Source organism: Pristis pectinata, chromosome 7, assembly GCF_009764475.1.
Source record: "Pristis pectinata isolate sPriPec2 chromosome 7, sPriPec2.1.pri, whole genome shotgun sequence".
In the NCBI taxonomy this organism is placed as follows: Eukaryota; Metazoa; Chordata; class Chondrichthyes; order Rhinopristiformes; family Pristidae; genus Pristis; species Pristis pectinata.
In genome coordinates this window covers 39,606,760-39,620,075 of record NC_067411.1, presented here as the reverse complement: position 1 = coordinate 39,620,075, position 13,316 = coordinate 39,606,760, and the positions used below count along the sequence as shown (strand labels likewise).

General features: G+C 44.3%; 1 protein-coding gene across 2 annotated transcripts in view; it reads left to right on the top strand.

Moving 5' to 3' along the window:
• The first annotated feature begins 3,731 nt into the window (after positions 1–3,731).
• The window catches only part of LOC127572341 (amyloid-beta A4 precursor protein-binding family A member 1-like), a 136,271-nt gene continuing 126,686 nt past the window's right edge, over positions 3,732–13,316 (top strand). Inside the window, exon 1 of one of the 2 annotated variants that reach the window (XM_052019485.1) lies at positions 3,732–3,938. The gene's annotated coding sequence lies outside the window, so the exon portion shown is untranslated. The remainder of the gene's footprint in view (positions 3,939–13,316) is intronic. The other variant, XM_052019483.1, reaches the window with a different exon arrangement.

The following is a 13,316-nucleotide window of genomic DNA, read 5'->3' as shown; positions in this document are numbered from 1 at the left end:
ATGGTAGTTTACAGTGGCTCATTAACTTACCAACCTGCACATCTCAGGAACTGGGAGGAAATCAGGGTAATCCCACACGGACACAGGGAGAATTTGTAAACTCCACATAGGCAGCACCGGAGGTCAGGACGGAACACGAGTTACTGGAGCTGTGAGGCAGCAACACTACCTGCTGCACCACTGTATCGTCATATGTTAAGATATTGATGGACGTGGACAATGGTGCACACACAAGGGAACGTTGCTATCACATTCTTTGCAGTTAAGCGTTCCTCCTGCAGGAAATTAATTTTTCACTGAAAGTTAAAAATCAACGAAGTCAGACTAGTTCTGTGCCTTTAAGTTGATTGCAGAGAGGTAAGGTAGCCTGCTGTTTGTCTCCAAGTTTTGATCAATGGGACTTGGACCAACATTGGAAGCTAATTCTGGGTTTGGATTGACAGTTGTTGAAATGGAGCAGGGCCCTGAGGACAGAGGGGAAAAATGAAACATCAGCATTTCTATAGTGTCTCTTGTGGCCAGTGAAATAGAGTTACCATTTTAATGCAGAAATTCAGCAGCCAATTTGCTCACAGCAAGCTCCCACACAGGAATGTGACAGGGACAATGACTAGGATAGCAGTAGTTCTCCCTAATTCTTTTCCAGTATAGTGCTGTTACATCATTCTGACATTAATATTTCATTCAAAAGGAGTCACCCCTAACAGTGCAGAACACCCTTAGTATTACATCAGAGTGTCAACTTGGATATTTGGTCTCAAACCTTGGAATGGAACTTGAATCCACAGCCTTCTGAGTCTGACAAGTGTGCTACCTACTGGAGATACAAGATAAAATATTTATAAGATATTTATTTATTAGTCACATGTACATCGAAACACACAATGAAATACGTCTTTTTTGCATACTGAGAATGTGCTGGGGGTAGCCCGCAAGTGTTGCCACTCTTCCAGCGCCAACATGGCATGCCCACAACTCCTAACCTGTATGTCTTTGGAATATGGGAGGAATCCGGAGCACCCAGAGGAAACCCACGCAGTCACGGGGAGAACGTACAAACTCCTTACAGGCAGCAGCGGGAATTGAACCCAGGTCACTGGCGCTGTAATAGCATTACGCTAACCGCTATGCTACAGACTTCAGATGCTGGAATCTGGAGCAACAAACAATCTACTGGAGGAACTCAGTGGGTCGAACAGCATCTGTGGGAGGACGAAACCCTGCATCAGGATTCAAAACATCAAGGATTCCTTTCCTCCCACAGATGCTGCTCGACCTGCTGAGTTCCTCCAGCAGATTGTTTATTGTGCTACTTGCTGACTGAGTATTGAGCCCAAGGATGAAGTTGGATTACCAGGATGGGGTTGGAACAGCATGGTGTAATCCTCAAGGTATGGATCACTGGGACTGCCCTTGATGAATTTAATAACATGCATTCAGAGGTGGGAATATCCAGTGGACTAGAGTTGACCAGTTTAATTCCAGAGTAAACCTGGACTGAATCCAGTGAAACCAGAGAGGTGTGGTAGACTATTTTGAGAATCTTGGATTGGTGTTTGACTGGTCCAAGGGTGACTGTAGGAGTTTTGGAGTTTCTTCAGGTGAGGAATGGATTGACCAACTTTAGGTCAGGGTTTGCTTTAGAATGAGGATCTGCAATGAGGCCTTGAAGATCAGATTGGATTAATTTTTGAGGTGTATTAATTATCCCCTAGGATTGATCCCTGGGAATGGGAATGGAGAAGCTCTTTATTGGGGTTTGGATTGATCCCTCAAGTATCAAATTGAATTGGCTACTCTAGGAGTGGATATACATCTGGGACAGGGTCTGCGGATGGACCGACTTCTGGGTGGGGATCAGAGGTTTGGGACCTACCAGAATCAAATTCAATTAATTTCTGGAGTTTTGTATGACCTCTAGGATTCAGGATAGGATTGACATTTGGGAAGAACCAGGAAAAGTACAGACCCCTTAGTGATGCATCAGTGGTTGCATTCTTCTTAGGCAGGACCAGAACTTCATATTAAGGAGTAGAAGATGCTAGGGTAGTGGAGTGACCCTGCATACCAGTTAATACCCAGGCTATACAGAGGAGGTCCAAAATTATAGGAAACCTGGTTCGGTTGTATGTTTTTTTTAGTGGTTGAATTAACCCCTGGAAAGGTCATGATTGAGCTTTTGGTGATAAATTAGAAGCTCGATTACCACCAGGTAGAGGCAAGGGTTGGATTGACCCCTTGAAGGGGCTGATTGTGCACATCCTTTGGGAGAGGTCAGAGGTTAGACAGACCCTTGAAGAAGGGACAGGGGTTGTAGAGGGATGAGGAGGAGTTGAAAAGGCAGGAGGTCAGGCAAAGGAATGCCTTCTGGATTGGGGGGTGGTTGGATTGAATTGGGGAGAGGAGTCAAAGATTTGATTAGCCCCAGAGGGTTTGGAGTTAGACCCACTGAGGTTGTTTGATTGATCAATAAACCGTGGACAGATTCTCCTCTACCTCCATATACAAGTTTGTAGACAATACCACCGTAGAGGGCTGTATCTCAAATAACGATGAGTCAGAGCACAGGAAGGAGAGCCTAGTGACGTGGTGTCATGACAGCAATTTTTCCCTCAATGTCAGCAAAAGAGCTGGTCATTGACTTCAGGAAGGTGGGGGGGGGGGTGGTACACATGCTCTTGTTTACATCAATGGTGCTGAGGTCAAGAGGGTTGAGACTTCAAGTTCCTGGGGGTGAACATCAACCACGAATAGCCTGTCCTGGTCCAACCACGTTGATGCCATAGCGAAGAAAGCTCACCGGTGCTTCTACTTCCTCAGGAGCCTAAAGAAATTTGGCATGTCCCCTTTGACCCTCACCAACTTTTTTCCATGCACCATAGAAAGCATCCTATCTGGATGCATCATGGCTTGGTATGCCAACTGGTCAGCCCGAGACCTCAAGAAAATGCAGAGAGCCGTGGACACAGTTCAGCACATCACGGAAACCAGCCTCCCCTCCATGGACTCTGTTTATACTTCTTGCTGTCTCGGTAAAGCAGCCAGCATAATCAAAGACCCCACCCACCCTGAACATTCTCTTCTCCCCTCTCCCATCGGGCAGAAGATACAAAAGCCTGAAAGTACATACCACCAGGCTCAAGGACAGCTTCTATCCCACCGTTATAAGACTATTGAACTGTTCTCTAGTATGATAAGGTGGATTCTTGACCTCACAATCTACCTCGTTCTGACCTTGCACCTCATTGTGTACCTGCACTGCACTTTGTCTGTAGCTGTGACACTTTATTCTATATTCTGTTATTGTTTTACGCTGTACTACCTCAATGCACTGTTGTAATGAATTGATATGTATGAATGGTATGCAAGACAAGTTTTTCACTGTACCTCAGTACATGTGACAATAATAAATAATTTACCAATTTAAGGTTTGTTTAACTCATGTTACCCTGGGGTTGAATTGACCCAGGAGGGGAAAGAAGGATTGTACTGAAGCTGTAGAGGAGTCAGGGACTTATTAACTCTTGGAAATGGGTCATGGGCTGGTTTGACCCTGGGATGGGACAAAGGTCTAACTGCCCCAGGTCATCCTCAATGCAGCCGCTTCTGTCGCCGCGCATGCGCCGGGCGTTCAAGGCCGACACCCCACCACACAGGCGCATCACCTTACCGCCGGCAATTGTTCCCACTGCGCGTGCGTACCTCAAATCCGGCCATCGCCCGCACAGCGCATGCGTAGTATTCCTCGACAGCCGGCTGCATGCACTGGGACGACTTCCTGCTGGAGAGGGAACGTCATTCACTGTGCAAAATCAGTGCGCGTTTGTGTATGAGACGGAGAATCTGCACGCAAGAAGGTTTTGAAGCATTGCAAGCAAACGTGCAAATTGCACGCAATGCAATCGAATCCAGACCTTGCGGGGCTTTAGACATCACAGGTAAGTGCAAACAAGATTGTGTTAGCAAATCTTTGCAGGATGCCCTTTAATTTTCTCGTTTGCAGAGTGGATTTGCGACAGATGCTGAAAGGTGATGTGGGGTGGGAACCTGTACTGCAACAAAAACCATTTATAGCAAAGCAAAAAAATCTTGTTACATTGGCACTGCATTGGAAGAAATGACAAATACACAATCCTTATAATTTTTCCCCTCGTTGGGCAAGATTATTTATGCACGTCCAGCCTGGTTTACTGTTTCTTATGAATTGTGCAATGGTTGGAACATCCAAGAGGTGCTTTATCTTATTGTGGCGAATCAGTTTATTGACGATAGTGCTGCAGTAATGCTTTGTTAGGTTGATGTGGCATCTTGAGGTTAAATTGCCGGGCCTCTGGCTGCGAGGGGAAAGCTTCTTAAAATCCTCAGTGTGTCTGTGGGTGTGCGTAATTCTTCTGTCTGTGTGGAAGTATGTCCTGGAGAAATAAACCTTAAACCTAAAGGGTGACAATATCTTAGAGCGTCAACAAGGTTTTACCCACAGGCTAGTCCACGTTAACCTGTAACCTGTCCGTCAATTCTCAGTGTGCCTTTTAAGACTAGTGTGTAGAAATTCTTATGATTTAACGGGCAAGAGAGTTAAAATATTTGGTTTGTAAATTATAACTGGTTCAACTGCACTATTACCTCAACAGCAGTGAATAAATCAATAACTCAAAAGGCAACTGAAAATATGTCTTTGCATAATACAATAGCCAGCACAGTGTGGGGAAGTATTTATTTTTTCCCCAATATTTCTGCACAAGTTAACCATTGCATTTGATTCTAAGAAAGACTTGCATTTCTTTGGCATCTTCAAGGCATAATGTGCTTCAGAGTTAAATATTTCTTGTGTAGTTGCTGTTGTAATGTGGGAATTATGATAGCTAATTTTTGCACAGCAAGCTCCCACAAACGGCATTGTGATAGTGACTGAATGATCTCTGTTAGTGATGCTGATTGAGAGGTAACTATTAGCCAGGACACCCAAGGAAATCTCTCTTGTCTTCATGCGCCATGGGATATTTATGTTCTCCCGAGCAGACAGAACCTCCGTTTGGCATCCCCTCCAAAAGACGGCAGCTCCGACACCAGCAGTTCCACACTGGAGGTCAGCCAAGGTTTTTGTGCTCGAGTCTCTGGAGCGGGGCTTGAACCCAGAACCTTCTGGCTAGGAAGAAAGAGAGAGTGCTGCCTACTGAGCCACAGCTGACACATCAGAAAAGGAGAGAGTGAATTTAAATACGCAGCTTGTGCTCGTCCTTGTTAGTGTCCCAGTGAATTCTAGATGAGTGTTTGAAAGATTTTTCATTCATTAGTTTTATTCATATTTTTGAGCTCTTTGCCAATGGTAAGTTCAATGGGTCAGTATCTGAATGGGTCATATGCAGATCGGATAATTGCTTTGGGGAGAAATGATTGTAGATGTGTGGGAGGAAACTGAATGACCTATCTTGACAGTTTTGCTGATCCTTTTGACAATACCGGATTTCATTCATTCAGTGAATGACTGATCTTCAGAAATAGTTTCCTCATTGAAATCAGTATCCAGAAGGTCAGCTTCCGGATGTATGGGTTTCCTCCGGGTGCTCCGGTTTCCTCCCACATTCCAAAGATGTACAGGTTAGGAGCTGTGGGCATGCTATGTTGGTGCCGGAAGCGTGGCGACACTTGTGGGCTGCCCCCAGAACATTCTTAGCAACACAAAAAGACGTATTTCACTGTGTGTTTCGATGTACATGTGACAAATAAATATCTTGTATGGAACCCAGGACTACCTCTCTTGACCGCTCCACTCCTTCTGTGCTGTTGAAGTCTTCTAGACCTGGATGGGCTGCAGTTTCCATAAGATAGAAGGAAGAGGGTGTTCATTGAGAGACACAATTGGTGTCCCTGGTTCAACCTGAGACACCGACCAGGCAAAGGCTTGGGATTGATGGTGAGGGATCAGATGTTGTGGCTGGTGCCCACCTATCCCTTGCATCAATTCCAAGACTTTTCAATGTCACTGTCTCGAATGAAGCAGACCATTTGCAGGATTTTAACCCATTCTGAACTTCTCACCATAGAACCTATTCATTCACAAGGACCACTTGCTTCCACCTCTGCAGCATGGTCTGCTTCCTTCCCTGGTTCATCCTATCTTTTGCTGAAGCCTTCATCAATCCCTTTGATTTTCATACATCCCTTCTTGGCTATTGGCAGAGTGTACTGCCTTGCACACTCCCTTGTACACTGTCTCCCTCCCTTATTCCTCTCAGCCTGGGTGTCAGTGGGAGGAGAGCAGCCCCTGCTCTGGACTGGTTGGTGCCAGGTGCTGGCTACCTTCTCTCTGGTCCTCACTGAAAGTGCTGGCTGATGCCTGACAAAGTTCACGAGCAACTTCTCAACGGGAGCAACAGAAAACGCCATCATTAGCAAGTACAAAATGTTTTACTAAACTGTGTTTAAAAAGAAATATTTATCTCATTTAAATTGCTCCCCTGCCCCCCCACCTCCCCAAAGTAATGAATACGCTGACTAAAATTTGCAAATTTCTAACATTTTGTCCATCTTGTCTGCACCTCAGCTGCAGTGTTTTTGAGATTGGGGGACAGTGCAGTTAGTAGACCCACTGCCTCACGGTGTTAGAGACCCGTGTTCAATCCTGACCTAGGGTACTGTCTACGTGGACTTTGCATGTTCTCCCGGTGCGTTTCCTCCGGGTGCTCTTGATTTCCAAAGACTAGTGGGTCAGCGGGCTGATTGCCTGCTGTAAATTGCCTGTATTGTGTAGGTGAGTGGTGGAACCTGGGGGGAGTTGATGGGAATGCGGGGAGCATAAAATGAGAGTAGGATTAGTGTAGGTGGGTGGTTGGCATGGGTCGAAGAGCCTGTTTGCGTGCTGTTTCCCTGTATTACTAAGTTCACCCTGCATTTTGGGTAGGGCTTTTGTTTCAATCGAGATACAAGACTGCAGATGCTGGAATCTGGAGTAAAAGAAAACAAACTGCTGGAGGAACTCAGTGGGTCAGGCAGCATCTGTGGGGGGTAAGGAACTGTCAACGTTTCAGGTTGAAAGCGTACGTCAGGACCCAAAACGTCAACAATTCCTTTCTCCCCACAGATGTTCCTCGGCCTGCTGAGTTCCTCCAGCAGTTTGTTTATTGCTTTAGTTCTAATCTTTAATTTGTCTTCTGAAATATTGCTCAACGCTTCAACTCTTAAGATCTCTGAGCTTCTTCAATTCTGGCCTCTTGCCCATTCCTGGTTATCATCCCTCAACCTCTAGTGGCTGTGCCTTCAGCTGCTAAGGCCCTCAGCTCTCGATATCACTCCCTCAGCCTCTGTCCCACCTCTCTCCTCCTTTAAAATGTAACTCTTTGCGCTAAATTCTCTTTACATCCCTGGGTGTCAAATTTTGGTTGATTTTTCTTGTTGCTCTGAAGGAGAATGAGAGGGAGTATTTACTTTGTTAAATGAGCTGTACAATTGCAAATTATTTTATGGTGAAGAGGACATTTATTCTGCGTGCTTTTCTTTCTGGTGTTCCCGCAGATTCTTGGGCCTCCTGCTTTTCATTTTCTAATCCGTTGTTGTCATCCAACTGTCCTTGACTAACAAGTCTCTCATGTTTCCTTGGTGTGTTTTGTCATTCTCCCTACACCACTGTCGTCACAATGACATCACCCTAAATGCAGCCTCCACTTACATGCTTCCCTTGGGGAGGAGTGGAGCTATCTCGGAGAGCTGAATGTTGGGAGGAACTCTCAAAGATGAGGAGCTTGAGACCAAGGAGAGTTTGAAAACAAGGCTGAGAATGTTAAAAATCCGAGGTGATGGTTGAAGGAGCTTTGGAGTAAGACAGATGGATGACCTGAGGTTCCTGGAAGCTGGGTGGTGAGCAGTCGAAAGTCTGGAAATAATGAAGGCCCAACTGAGGATCTCAGCAGATCAGAGGAAGCAGGGTGGGAAATGTGTGATACTACAAATACTAAAGTACAGGCACGGCACAGTAGTGTAGCAATTAGCGTAATGCTATTACAGCGCCAGTTCAATTCCCACCACTGTCTATAAGGAGTTCAATTCCCACCACTGTCTGTAAGGAGTTTGTACGTTCTCCCCGCGACTGCGTGGGTTTCCTCTGGGTGCTCTGGTTTCCTCCCACATTCCAAAGATGTACGGGTTAGGAAGTTGTGGGCATGCTATGTTGGCGCCAGTAGCGTGGCGACACTTGCGGGCTGCCCCCAGAACACTCTACGCAAAAGATGCATTTCCCTGTGTGTTTCGATGTACATGTGACTAATAAACATATATATCTTACAACTTTAATCATCATTGTTGAAAGTGTATGAGGAAACTGCTTTTTTTTTCTAAAGGAAAATGTAATGTTTCACAGGTTAAGTTGGTAGTGGTGAGATTGAAGGCTGGGTTGCGTGTCTTGCTATGGGAAAATGTAGACCTAAAGTGTGCCGGTTGGGGGAGGTCGAACATGGGAATGTGGCCGTGAGCTGGAAAAGGGGATTTGGTAATTTGGCAAACAAAGTCTGTAAGCAAGAAAGGGAGTATATTTCACCATAAAACCCCGAGCCTTTCCCACCACCCCCCCCCCCCCCCCCCCCAAATAAATACTAGATCAAATGTTCCCAAAGCTCCCTCTCTGTTTCCGTCACCCAGCTGACTAATCGTTGCTGACGCCAGATTGTACATTCTTGTTGGTTGTAAACATGCGATGAAAATAACAAACTCTTGTAACCTTCTCCTCTTTCTGCTTATCTGGATATCCTGGCTTGTGAAGATATTAATCGTACTGTCCTGCTGGCTGGAATGTATAGTCTGTAAATCCCAGTTCTGTACATCCATGGTCTTTTTGCAAAGAGCAGCATGCTCTGGAAAGCCTCAAGCCTGTAGGTAATTAGGGGTCCTTCCATTAGACCCCCCCAAGTCTACTATATCTGACTATATAACTTCATGCACTTGGGGTGTGAGAGCATAAATTAGTGCAGGCCTCTGGACTACTAGTGCTATAATGATTTGACAACATGTTTAAATCCCACTACTATGGGAGCTGGGAAATTTAAATTCATCTGATAAATATGGAATAAAAAGTTGATCTCAGTCGTAATGATCATGAAACTACTGGAATTTTGGTTAAAGGTGTATCTAGTTCATGAATCTTCATCAGGGTCAGAGATCTGCTGCCCTTGCTCCATCTGGCAGATGTGTGATTCCAACCCACGGCAATGTCGTTTGGGCAGCACGGGGTGTGGAGCTGCTGGCTCGCAGCTCCAGCAACCCAGGTTCGATCCCGACCTCTGGCTCTGTCTGTGTGGAGTTTACATGTTGTGGGTTTTCACTGGGTGCTCCAGTTTCCTCCCAGGTACCAAAGGCACATGGGTTGAAAGGTTAATTGGCCATTGTAAATTACCAGCAGTGTGTAGGTGAAGGTAGTGGTAGAATCTGGGGAGAATAAAATTGAATGACTATCAATGGGTGCTTGATGATTGTAGTGGGCCAAAGGGTCTGTTTCCATGCTGTATGAGTCTTGTCTTTTAAATGCCTTCTGAAGTGGCCTATCAGGGCACTCAATTCCAAGGGTGTTTATGGAAGGGCAACAGATTAAGGAAACATTTCCTTCTACCTCTTTTTCCCCCTTCATTGTATCCTCTTTCTGCTTAAATCCATCCCTGCTATTCACCACAACCACTTCCAATGTGGGAGCAAGTTCCACACTCCCACCACTTAAGATTTTCCTTCCAAATTCATGATTGGATTTATTAGTGACCATCTTGTGCTGACACTTGAACATCTTGACTGTCTACACTGTCAAACCTTTGCATAATTTTACAGATGGTAAAAGTTTCTTTAGATCCTGAAAAAAAAAGTTGACATAATGGGTGTCAGGCCTATAGAAAAATGAGTCTGGGGAATTAGTAATGGAAAAGGAGATGGCTGATGAATTAAATGAGTATTTTGCATTGGTCTTTGTCCCAGTAATGTTCCAGAAATAGCTGAAAGTCGGAAGAGAACAACTCCAGGAAATTTATGAGCAAATTGTTGGAGCTTGGCTGAAAAGTCTCCAGATCCCAGTGGACTGCATCCTGAGGTCTTAATGCAAGTATCTAGTGTGATAGTTGATGCCTTAGCTTTAATTTTCCAAAATTCCCCTGATTTGGGGAAGGTTCTGTTAGATTGGAAAATAGTGAAAGCAACTCCTTTGCTCAAAATGGAGGGAGACAGAAAGCAGGAAAGTTAGATTAAAAACCGCATTGAGAAAATGTTGGAAAGTATTAAAGATGTTATAGCAGAGAACTTCAAAATAATCATGATGAGCAGGCAAAATCAATGTGGGAATTAGGTTTGACCAATTGTATCATGTCTGTGGATAAAGTGAGACTGGTGGATGTACTGTTCTTCGATTTCCATTTGACGTGGTGACTCACCAGAGGTTATTGTGGAAAATTAAAGCTCATGGTTATGAGGTAAATTGCTTTATTGTTGTTACATTTACTGAGGTACAGTGAAAAACTTTGTTTTGCATGCCATCCATATAAATCATTTCATCACATTTTTACATTGAGGTAGTACAAGGGACAAGTATTAACAGAATGCAGCATATCGTGCTACAGAGTGCAATGCAGGTAGTCAATAAGGTGCAAGGCAGTGACAAGGTAGATTGTGAGGTCAAGAGTCCATCTTATTTTACAAAAGGTCTGTTCAGTAGCCTTATAACAGCAGTATAGAAGCTGTCCTTGAGCCTGGTGGTATGTACTTTCAGGCTTTTGTATCTTCTGCCTGATGGGAGGGGGAAGAAGAGAGAGTGACTGGGGTTGGAGGGGTCTTTGATATTGGTATTGGTTTATTATTGTCACTTGTACCGAGGTACAGTGAAAAGCTTGTCTTACAAACCGATCGTACAGATCAATTCATTACACAGTGCAGTTACATTGAGTTAGTAGAAAGTGCATTGAAGTAGTACAGGTAAAAACAATAACAGTACAGAGTAAAGTGTCATAGCTACAGAGAAAGTGCAGTGCAATAAAGTGCAAGGTCACAACAAGATAGATCGTGAGGTCGTAGTCCATCTTATTGTATAAGGGAACCGTTCAATAGTCTTATCACAGTGTGGTAGAAGCTGTCCTTAAGTCTGGTGGTACGTGCTCCCAGGGTCCTGTTTCTTCTACCCGATGGAAGAGGAGAGAATGTCCTGGGTGGATGGGGTCTTTGATTATGCTGGCTGCTACACCAAGACAACGAGAGGTAAAGACAGAGTCCAAGGAGGGGAGGCTGGTGTCCGTGATGCGCTGGGCTGTGTCCACAACTCTCTGCAGCTTCTTGCAGTCCTGGTCTTTGATTTTGGGTCTTTGATTTATGTTGGTTGCTTTACCGAAGCAGTGAGAAGTGTAGACAGAGTCCATGGAGGGGAGGTTGGTTTTTAGAACCATAGAAAACTACAGCACAGAAAACAGGCCATTTGGCCCTTCTAGTCTGTGCCGAAACATTATTCTGCTAGTCCCATTTACCTGCCCCCAGCCCATACCCCTCCAGACCTCTCTCGTCCATGTATCTACTTAAATTTACTCTTAAAAGTTAAGAGCGAGCCCGCATTTACCACATCAGATGGCAGCCCGTTCCACACTCCCACCACTCTTTGAGTGAAGAAGTTCCTTCTAATGTTCCCCCTAAACCTTTCCCCTTTCACCCTAAAGCCATGTCCTCTCGTACTTATCTCTCCTAATCTAGGTGGAAAGAGCCTACTTGCATTAACTCTGTCTATGCCCTTCATCATTTTGTAAACCTCTATCATATCTCCCCTCATTCTTCTCTGCTCCAAGGAATAAAGTCCTAACATGCTCAATCTTTCCCTGTAACTCAACTCCGGAAGACCCAGCAACATTTTGTGATGTGATGTGATGGTAACACTGGAATGGACAAAGTTTGGCCAGCTAACAAGGAACAGTAGCCAGAGTGCTGTTTCTTCTGGTTGGCAAGATGTAACAAGTGGTGCGTCACTGGTATCAGTGCAAGAGTCTCGGCTTTTTACAAATTACATAAATGTCTTGGATAAAGGCACCAAAAGTATCAATGCTAAGTTTGCTAATGACACAAAGGAGAGAGGAAAGTAAATTACAAAGAGCATGTACAAGCGTATAGATAGCTTAAGTGAGTGGGCAAAGATCTGGCAAATGGAGTATAATGTGAGAAAATGTGAAATTGTTCATTTTGTCAGACAAAATTTAAAAAAAACAATACTTGAGTAGTGAGAGATTGCAGAGGGATCTGTGTTTTCTAATGTGTGATGTACAAAAGTGCTTGTCGTTAAGTACGGCAAATAATTAGGAAAATTAACAGGATTGTTTAGTGTGAGGGGAATTTAAAAAGTAGGGAGATTATGTTGCAGAAATAAAGTGAAACCACACCTGGAGTATTGTGTACAGTAATTGGCTTTTAAGGAAGGATGTAAATGCATTGGAAGCAATTCAGAGAAGATTTGTTAGACTGATAGCAGAAATGGGCAGATAGTTTTGTGAGGAATGGTTAGACAGGCTAAGTTTGTGACCACTAAAGTTTAGAAAAGTAAGGAGGAACTTGATTGAAACTTGATAGGGTGGATGCAGAGAAGCTGCTTGCTCTTGTAGGAGAATCCAGAAGTAAGGGTGACTGTTTAAACATAAAAGGTTAAGACAGATGAGGGTCGTGAGTCTTTGGAATTCCATTCCTCAAAGGGCAGTGGAAGCATAAGCTTTGAATTTTTTTTAAAGGGAGAGGGAGAGAGATTTTGAAAGGAAGTGGGTGCAAGGTTACTGGCAGTAAACAGGAATATGGAGTTGAGGTTACAATTAGATCAGTCGTTATCTTATTGAATAAAGCAATAGCCTTGAGGAGCAAAGTGGCCTATCCTTGCTCCTAATCTTTGTAAGTCCCAACCAGCTTTTTCTAGAGAAAAGGACCTAGGTCTGTTCATGACAGCATAAGACATAGGAGCAGAATTAGGCCATTTGGTCTGTTGAATCTGCTCTGCCATTGGATCCTGGCTGATTGATTATTTTTTTCCCTCCTCTCAACTCCATTCTCCTGCTTTTTCCCTGTAACCTTTGACACCCTTACTAATCAAGAACCTATCAACCTCTGCTTTAAATATACCCAGTGTCTTGGCCTCCACAGCCCTTTGTGGCAATGAACACCACCACCCTCTGGCTAAAGAAATTCCTCCTCATCTCTGTTCTAAAGGGATGTCCTTTTATTCTGAGGCTGTTCTCTCTGGTCCAAGGCTCTTCCACTACTGGAAACATCCTCTCCACATCCACTATATCCAGGCCTTTCAGCATTCGGTAGGTTTCAATGAGATCCCTCCTCATCCT